An 8,795-nucleotide genomic window follows, 5' to 3' on the forward strand; every position below is an offset into this window, starting at 1 on the left:
GACTCTTATAACTGCCATCTGGTTTCTGTACAAATTGTAAATAGCCTTTCGCTCCCTGTATTTTACCCCTGCCACCTTCAGAATTTGAAAGAGAGTATTCCAATCAACATTGTCAAAAGCTTTCTCTAAGTCTACAAATGCTAGAAACGTAGGTTTACCTTTCCTTAATCTATTTTCTAAGATAACTCGTAGGGTCAGTATTGCCTCATGTGTTCCAGGTACATAATTAGATACATACATAGATAAAAGAAATTTGGTTTTATCTAGGAAATGCTTGATAATAATCAATTTCTGTTTAGACAGTTCTGAAGCAGACCTACAGATTTGAGCAAAATTTCAGGTATTCATTAATGCTGTAGAAGCTGTTGAATATTGGTAGAGTCTTAGTTATTTTTTGAATGTGTGGTATGTTTTGATGTTATCTGGCAATGCACTGTAAAGAATTTTAGGTTTGTAAACAGCACTGTCCTGACATATTGATTTATGTGCACATCCCTATGAGAGCCATCGCTGTATCTTGTTTGGTAATTGCGGATTACACTATTCAAAGCTGAAACTCGATGGTTTTTAATGAAGCAGAAACTTTAAAATATAAATATAAATGGTAAGCTCATGATTTTTAATTCCTTGAAGATACCTCTTCGTGATGCTCTGTAAGCTGTATTACTTATTAATCTTACAGCTTTCTTTTGGTGCTCTAAGTCTACTTTGCAAAAGAGGTATTTCCCCAGAACACTATACCATACTTCAGTAGACTATGCATCTGTGTGTAATGAGCACGTAACACTGTTTCGGTTTTTCAGCAATCTTTAGGCATTCTTAATATTTAACAGTATTTGCTTAATATTTTGTCAAGTATTTCTTCATATTTTTTCCATCTTAGATGCTCATCCACCCATAACCCTAAAAAATTTATGTGATTCAATTTCTGAATTTGGCTATTTGATAATGTGAATTTTGCATTGGTCCTATTTTTGTTCCTTCGTTTAAGTTGATTCCATACAGTTTTCTTGTCATTGACAACGAAACAGTTACCTTTAAACCATTTTTCTGCCACTTCTACTGTTTTGTTGATTTTTGGCTGCATCGCATTATCATTCCTCCCTTTCATAATGAATTTTTTATCATCAGCAAATAATATAGTATCAGCTGTCTAAAACTGTTGTGGTAGGTCATTAATAGCAACCAAGAATATAACAATGGTCCCATTACCGAGCCCTGGGGCACCCCATAATTTACTCTTTTATATTCAGAATGGTACACATTACCATCCCGAGAAATGTGCACTCTTCGTTTCCTATCAGTTACTTATGACTTGAACCACTCATAGGAAACATCAGCGGTACCATAATCATATAGTTTTAACAGCAATAGATTATGAGTTATAAGATCATGTGCTTTGGAAGTCTCCATAAACAACCCACATATCAGTTTCTTGTCCTCAACAGCTTTCTAAACAATTTTTAGGAAATTGAAGAGAGCCGTTTGTGTATATTTACCTTTTCTGATACCATTCTGTGCATTTACAAGAATGTACTAAAATATACAAATCTTTTACTTTGGCACTAAAAGGCAATACTCTGTCGGCACTTGGAAGATCGTGAAGAAGTCCTTTGAAGGTTGGTGGCAATACTTGTGATGTTTGTATCTGGTAGCTACAGTAAATTTCAATAAATTGTTATGTATATAATGATGACAAATTACTATATGTGTTTCACATAGACTTCCCACTCATATTCAAATTCCTGAATGGTATTTGTATTGTGTCGCAATAAACTTGCAGCACACACAAATATTAGATTTTTGAACCTACATACATTTAAAACAAAGCTAAAGTCGTAAATTGGTAACCACTCTTTGAAGTTATCGGTCTGTGTAAGACACTTTTAACCCCCCAGTTGCAATGTGCATTTTAGAGGAAGGGTATATTCCTTTTCTATGTATTCACTTGTGCATTTACTGGTGCATGTATATCACGATAGAGAACCTTCCAATAATTCATTAAAACCTTGAAAGTCAGCAGCTATTCCAAGTGGTAGATTCCATGAGAGCAAATGTTGAAACAACTTATTTAAGTTCCAGAAAACTATTTTAGATCAGATGCGTTGGAAGTGGGTATTTGGTCAGTTCTGTGAGGGATGTGATGAACACACATGTCAATGATTAATTCTAAATAAACGAGACAAAAGTCATACATTTTCAACTGAAACATCTGATTTCTTTCACATTTGCTACACTCGGTGATGATGGTTAGAGATGGCAAACCAAAAGACTGTAGAGGAAACTTACAAGTCTGCATTGTCTGGAAACATATTAACACATCTCAGGATAAATAACTATTATTATTCTAACCTGTGCACTGCAATGGTACTTCTATTAGAAAAATAAGTTTGCAGGGCTTTATACATGGCCTCACCTTGTCCAGTTTTCCCTCCCTGCTCACACCATTACCAGTCAACAATCGAGATGGCCAGGGGTGCAGTGGAACCTGTGTTAATTCCAGTTTCTTGTCCTCTGGTTTCCTTTAACAGAATAACATGTAATAGTGCGTGTATGTTTCTCTTCCATTTGCATCAGTACAGTAAATAATTGTCTTTTCATTAATTTATTTTCTTAAATATATAAACGATACAGCTATCGTGTGGTTTCAATGTTAATTTGCACATGTAGTCCTATGCAAATTCAAATAAAAATGCTGATATTTGAAATGCAATAGATTTTGTCTTCTTGTATATCAATGCAAAAGTCATAATGTACAATTTCTGACGCTGTGAAACATTTCACATCATAATGACATATAATTTATATTTTCATTGAAAATGGACTGATGAAGGTTTACTCAGAGTGGATAACAAACCACGACTTTTGGTACATTGTATTTGGTATGAAATGTTAGCTTGCTATTTCGTTGTTTCAGTAAATCACTTAGAGGCCTGCAAAACATTTCATACAATATTTGGAAACACCTCTATACATTTTAGACACAAAAGAATGAAGTAGTTCATTTAACTTGTTTACTCCCACAATTTTATATTTAACGCTGTGACTGCCAAGGGCCACATCAGAGCGTGATGCTGCTTGCCCGCCAGTGTGGTGGTGAAAACCCATCGATGCACATTTTGCATTCAGTGTGTTGTGAAAGAAACATTACTATTCTCTCCAGATGAATTTCAGTGAGATTTTTATTGCTTGTCAGGATGAGGTGAGGAGTGCACACTGAAGCAAAGAACAAATCGCTCATCACACAGCAGTTACCACTCCGTTTTCAGTATCTGATTAACACAATCATAACGAGGTGGAAATGTTCTGATGGAACCAAAACATAATGTTTAGCAGTGAGCGAAAGCTAGAAAAACTCTCATTACTGATTGCACATCTTTTCTACAATGTAAAAAATCCCTCACTGAAAATTATTGTAGCAGACGCTCCAGTGCAGGAAGTGACAACGCCTAGCTGTCAAGGTACAGCTGCGCTGGAGTAACACCAGATCCCTTCAAACATTCAAGTTCACATTCTCTACACCGTTGGGGAATATCCAGCTTAAATAATATTGTTGCATGGAAATAGCACACACTTCCAGTTTGTACATAATTCAAACCAGAGAAGCAAATCCCAATTCTTTCATTGTCTGTTGCAGTAGTGAAACTTTTCACTTTTTAATGAGCAGTAGGTCCCCTGTCTCTGTTTTCTGTAGTGCTTTAATGATTCTAAGAAAATATGTATTTTCTTTTTACTGTATTGCTACTCAAACAATTCACTGTATAAATTTTTGTATAATCATGTACTCAAATGTCTGTATATGCTATAAGATTATCATATTGTACTTGCAAAAACCTGACTCGTTCCACATCCATGTGAACCCAACGCAGTTGGACCTATGGAAGACAAATCAAATGAAATCATTAACCAGACTCTGAATGAGGACATTGGCACTAATTTCTTGGACAATCAGCAGGAAATATTGTGAAAAAAATTACTTGAAATGCTTCACAGAGAAGGGAATAAATTTGTATTATATTATTTGTATTATATTATTATAGGAATCTGAGAAAGCCTCACTTTTTCTATGTTTAAATTAAATGTTTCACACTAAATCGGTTACCTTAATGCTCTTCATTTATCCACAAATGTGACCCTGCATAATTATTTTAACATTTTTAAGTACATAATTCCAGGCCTTCACTGTTAAGTGGAAGTGATATGTCTGTCACATTGAAATTTACGAATGTAAAATTTAACACACTCACTGTCACAAAGCCACCAAAGAGCCAGCAGTAAGAGTTACAAACACACACACAAAATTCTAGCTTTTGCAACCAACGGTTGCCTCGTCAGGAAAGAGGGAAGGAGAGGGAAAGACGAAAGGATGTGGGTTTTAAGGGAGAGGGTAAGGAGTCATTCCAATCCCGGGAGCGGAAAGACTTACCTTAGGGGGAAAAAAGGACAGGTATACACTCGCACACACACACATATCCATCTGCACATATACAGACACAAGCAGACACTTGTAAAGGCAAAGAGTTTGGGTAGAGATCTCTGTGTGTGTGTGTGTGTGTGTGTGTGTGTGTGTGTGTGTGTGTGTGTGCGTGTGCGCGAGTGTATACCTGTCCTTTTTTGTGTATACCTGTCCTTTTTTCCCCCTACGGTAAGTCTTTCCGTTCCTGGGGTTGGAATGACTCCTTACCCTCTCCCTCTCCTTTCATCTTTCCCTCTCCTTACCCTCTTTCCTGATGAAGCAACGGTTGGTTGCAAAAGCTTGAATTTTGTGTGTGTGTTTGTGTTTGTTTGTGTGTCTATCAACCTGCCAGCGCTTTCGTTTGGTAAGTCACATCATCTTTGTTTTTGTATATATATATATATATACCGTAATAATTTAAAATAATACCACCTAATTCCCCCTCACACCCTGTCATCAGCACTTGGTCCATGAAACTAATTTAATGTTTAAGTTGTTGAATATCCAATGACAGAAGACACAGAGGCAATGGCTAACATATTACAACAAACAATAAAAAATTACAATACATTTAAAAGCAATGTGAGTGTACAGAAGCATTTTAATACTTTTTGGAGTGAATGTTAGATTAGTATCTAGGCTGGTGGTAAATTTTGCTACAAATTTGCAAGACACATTACTAAGCACCTGCTGAATTGGCCTCAGCTGTGCTGTGTGCTTCCACAGCTTAGCACTGAATTCTTTACTCAGTATTTAGGTGAATATCCTATGAAGAAACAGACTTCCGAGTGAGAAATGTCAGCCAAAGGTAAAACCAAAAAACATACCCTCAGAGAATAATTTGAACTCTGAGAAAGTGGAACCACAGCATAGTTGAAACCTAAGTGCAGAATTCAAACAGTATGTGTGAAACAAATACCAGTTTTGACTGTAATTCCAAAAAGAAGCCATATTACTTTGTTCTTGCTAGATCGATACAAACTGTTTTTGTACGTTATTCAGTGAACAGTTCTGCTGAGGAGTTTTAAGGGGGGGGGGGAATTAGGAGTAGCTTACCTTGGAGAACATACATTACACTTATGAAACACTGTAGCGCTTATTTCGTGCAAGCCCACACTGGGACAAGCAAACAACGGGTTTGAATGTCAGTTATTGCATACAGTTCCTGGTTGACAACAGACACTACAAATTATGGCAGAAGACTATTTCCCTGACTGAGGTGCTTGGGTCATCACGTAGGATACTAACTTATCACACAGCAACAGCCATAATTCTTTATAGTCCCTAAATTAATCTCATCTATAATGTGCAGGGACGAGATTGGAAGAATTTACAAGTTAAAATTCATCCATTTCACGTGCAAACAGTAACGAAGCGACTCACAAGAGCATAGTTGATTCAATTAAAGAAGTCAGCCCCATAAGTAATAGACTCTTGACAATGCGCATACAGGGTGCAAACAAAAAATATACACTAATTAATGTACATGAAACCACGAACATTGAAAATAAGAGAGATCTGCAGAAGGTAAAGCAGTTTTAGTGTAAATTGGAGAAGATTATAGGAATAGTCCACAAAGAAGACACAAAGATGAAACTTCCTGCCAGATTAAAACTACGTGCCGGACCGAGACTCGGACTCGGGACCTTTCCCTTTCGCAGGCAAGTGCTCTGCGAATTGAGCTACCCAAGTTCGACTCACACCTGTCCTCATAGCTTTACTCGCAGGAGAGCTTCTGTAAAGTTTGGAAGGTAGGAGACGAGGTACTGGCAGAAGTAAAGCTGTGAGTACCGGGCGTGAGTCGTGCTTGGGTAGCTCAGTTGGTAGAGCATTTGCCCGCGAAAGGCAAAGGTCCCGAGTTCGAGTCTCGGTCCGGCACACAGTTTTAATCTGCCAGGAAGTTTCATATCAGCGCACACTCCGCTGCAGAGTGAAAATCTCATTCTGGAAACATCCCCTAGGCTGTGGCTAAGCCATGTCTGCGCAATATCCTTTCTTTCAGGAGTGCTAGTTGTGCAAGGTTCGCAGGAGAGCTTCTGTAAAGTTTGGAAGGTAGGAGACGAGGTACTGGCAGAAGTAAAGCTGTGAGTACCGGGCGTGAGTCGTGCTTGGGTAGCTCAGTTGGTAGAGCATTTGCCCGCGAAAGGCAAAGGTCCCGAGTTCGAGTCTCGGTCCGGCACACAGTTTTAATCTGCCAGGAAGTTTCATATCAGCGCACACTCCGCTGCAGAGTGAAAATCTCATTCTGGAAACATCCCCTAGGCTGTGGCTAAGCCATGTCTGCCCAATATCCTTTCTTTCAGGAGTGCTAGTTCTGCAAGGTTCGCAGGAGAGCTTCTGTAAAGTTTGGAAGGTAGGAGACGAGGTACTTGCAGAAGTAAAGCTATGAGGACGGGGTGTGAGTCGTGCTTGGGTGGCTCAGTTGGTAGAGCACTTGCCCGCGAAAGGCAAAGGTCCCGAGTTCGAGTCTCGGTCCGGCACACAGTTTTAATCTGCCAGGAAGTTTCATATCAGCGCACACTCCGCTGCAGAGTGAAAATCTCATTCTGAAGACACAAACATATTACTAGGCGACTTCAGTGCCCAGATTGGCAGAGAAAAGGAATACCAAAAGACTGTAGGCAATTTCCTGGGCCGTAAATTCCTCAACAACAACATCATGAGACTCATTAAACTTTGCCAACAGAAGAATCTGAAAATAATATCCACCTCCCTGAGGAAACATCCTCGAAAACCGAACACTTGGATTTGATTTGATTTGATTTATTTCGTGTTCCATAGGTCCAACTGTGTTGGGTTCACAAGGACGTGGAACGAGTCAGTTTTTCACAAGTACAATATGATAATCTTATAGCATATACAGACATTTGAGTACATGATTAAATAAAAATTTATACAATGAATTGTTTGAGCAGCAATACATTAAAAAGAAAATACATTAAAGTACTACAGAAAACAGATACAGAGCTCAAGTCAAATAACATTCTTAGTGGCATTAGGTCAACTTGTATTATGTAATATTAATATTTTACAATTTATTTAGTTAAAAATTTATCTAGACTGTAAAAAGCTTTTTCTAGCAGAAATATTTTTAGTGCTTTCTTAAACTTACTCTTGTTATGAATCTCTGTCTTTATTTCAGAAGGAAGAGAATTGAAGAGTTTTGCTCCAGTGTAGTAGACACCCTTTTGCGCCGAACTCAAATTTCTGTGCTCACTGTGTATGTCATTCTTCCTCCGTGTGTTACGTTTGTGATAATTACTGTTTGGTTGAAATATCTCTATATTTTTACAAACAAGACACATTAGAGAAATAATATATTGGCATGTAATTGTGTATATTTAAATTTTCTAAAGCTGTCTCTACACGAGTCTCTTGGGCCCAATCCACATATAATTCTTAAAGCTCGCTTCTGTGCAATGAACACTTTCCTTGCTAATTGCTGGTTGCCCCAAAAAATAACGCCATATTCAATGAGTGAGTGAAAATAGCCATAGTATGCCGCCTTTGCAGTTTTAGGTTCAACACATGTAGTGACAACCCGTAGCAGAGCTTAGCCTCTTACAGAGATCTATAATATGTGAAGACCAGTTCATTTTCTTGCCAATGTGCACTCCAAGAAATTTTGTTGTCTCCATTCTTTCTATTGGCTGATTACCACATGTCACACTTACCTCTCTCTCGTTTTATGTTCTTATACAGAACTGAATAAAGCTGGTCTTACTGGAATTCAATGAGAGACCATTCACCTTGAACCATTTAACCACATCAGAGAGTATGTGATTAATGAGTTCCTTAAGATTACGGTCTGTTCTACTGCCCATAAAAATTGTGATATCGTCAGCAAATAATGTAAATTTACACGGCAGGCTTGTACGTGATGGTAGATCATTTATAAAAATCAGGAATAATAGAGGCCCAAGAATTCAGCCCTGAGGCACTCCACATGTAATGGAACTCGATTCAGAATGTGAGGAAACGTCACATACTCCACCCGAGCTACTCGAGACAGCTTTTTGTTTTCTGTCTCGGAGGTATTACTGTAGCCAACTGGGTGCAACACCACTTATTCCAAATAATTTTGCTTTTTGCAAGAGCATCTGGTGATCAACACGGCCAAACACTTTGGATAAATCACAGAAGACACCAAGTGCAAGCATTTTTTCATTAAGGGTTTCTAGGACTTCATTTACAAGTGCACAGACTGCGTCTTCTGTTGAACGGCCCTTTTGAGAGCAAAATTGGCTCCTGCTGAGAACTCCATTCTTCATGAGATGATCAGTAATTCTTACATGTATTAGCTTTTCTAGAATTTTGGAGAAAGCTGTAAGCAAAGAGA

At 38.1% G+C, this 8,795-nt stretch overlaps 2 non-coding genes across 2 annotated transcripts; both read left to right on the forward strand.

The window, feature by feature from the left end:
• Window positions 1–6,260: 6,260 nt before the first annotated feature.
• On the forward strand, window positions 6,261–6,335 carry Trnas-cga. Its single transcript has one exon. It is a non-coding gene; the product is annotated as a tRNA-Ser (tRNA).
• Window positions 6,336–6,561: 226 nt separating this feature from the next.
• Window positions 6,562–6,636, forward strand: Trnas-cga. The gene has a single exon. It is a non-coding gene; the product is annotated as a tRNA-Ser (tRNA).
• The last annotated feature ends 2,159 nt before the right edge of the window (window positions 6,637–8,795 follow it).

Source organism: Schistocerca americana, chromosome 11 (genome assembly GCF_021461395.2).
Source record: "Schistocerca americana isolate TAMUIC-IGC-003095 chromosome 11, iqSchAmer2.1, whole genome shotgun sequence".
NCBI lineage: Eukaryota > Metazoa > Arthropoda > Insecta > Orthoptera > Acrididae > Schistocerca > Schistocerca americana.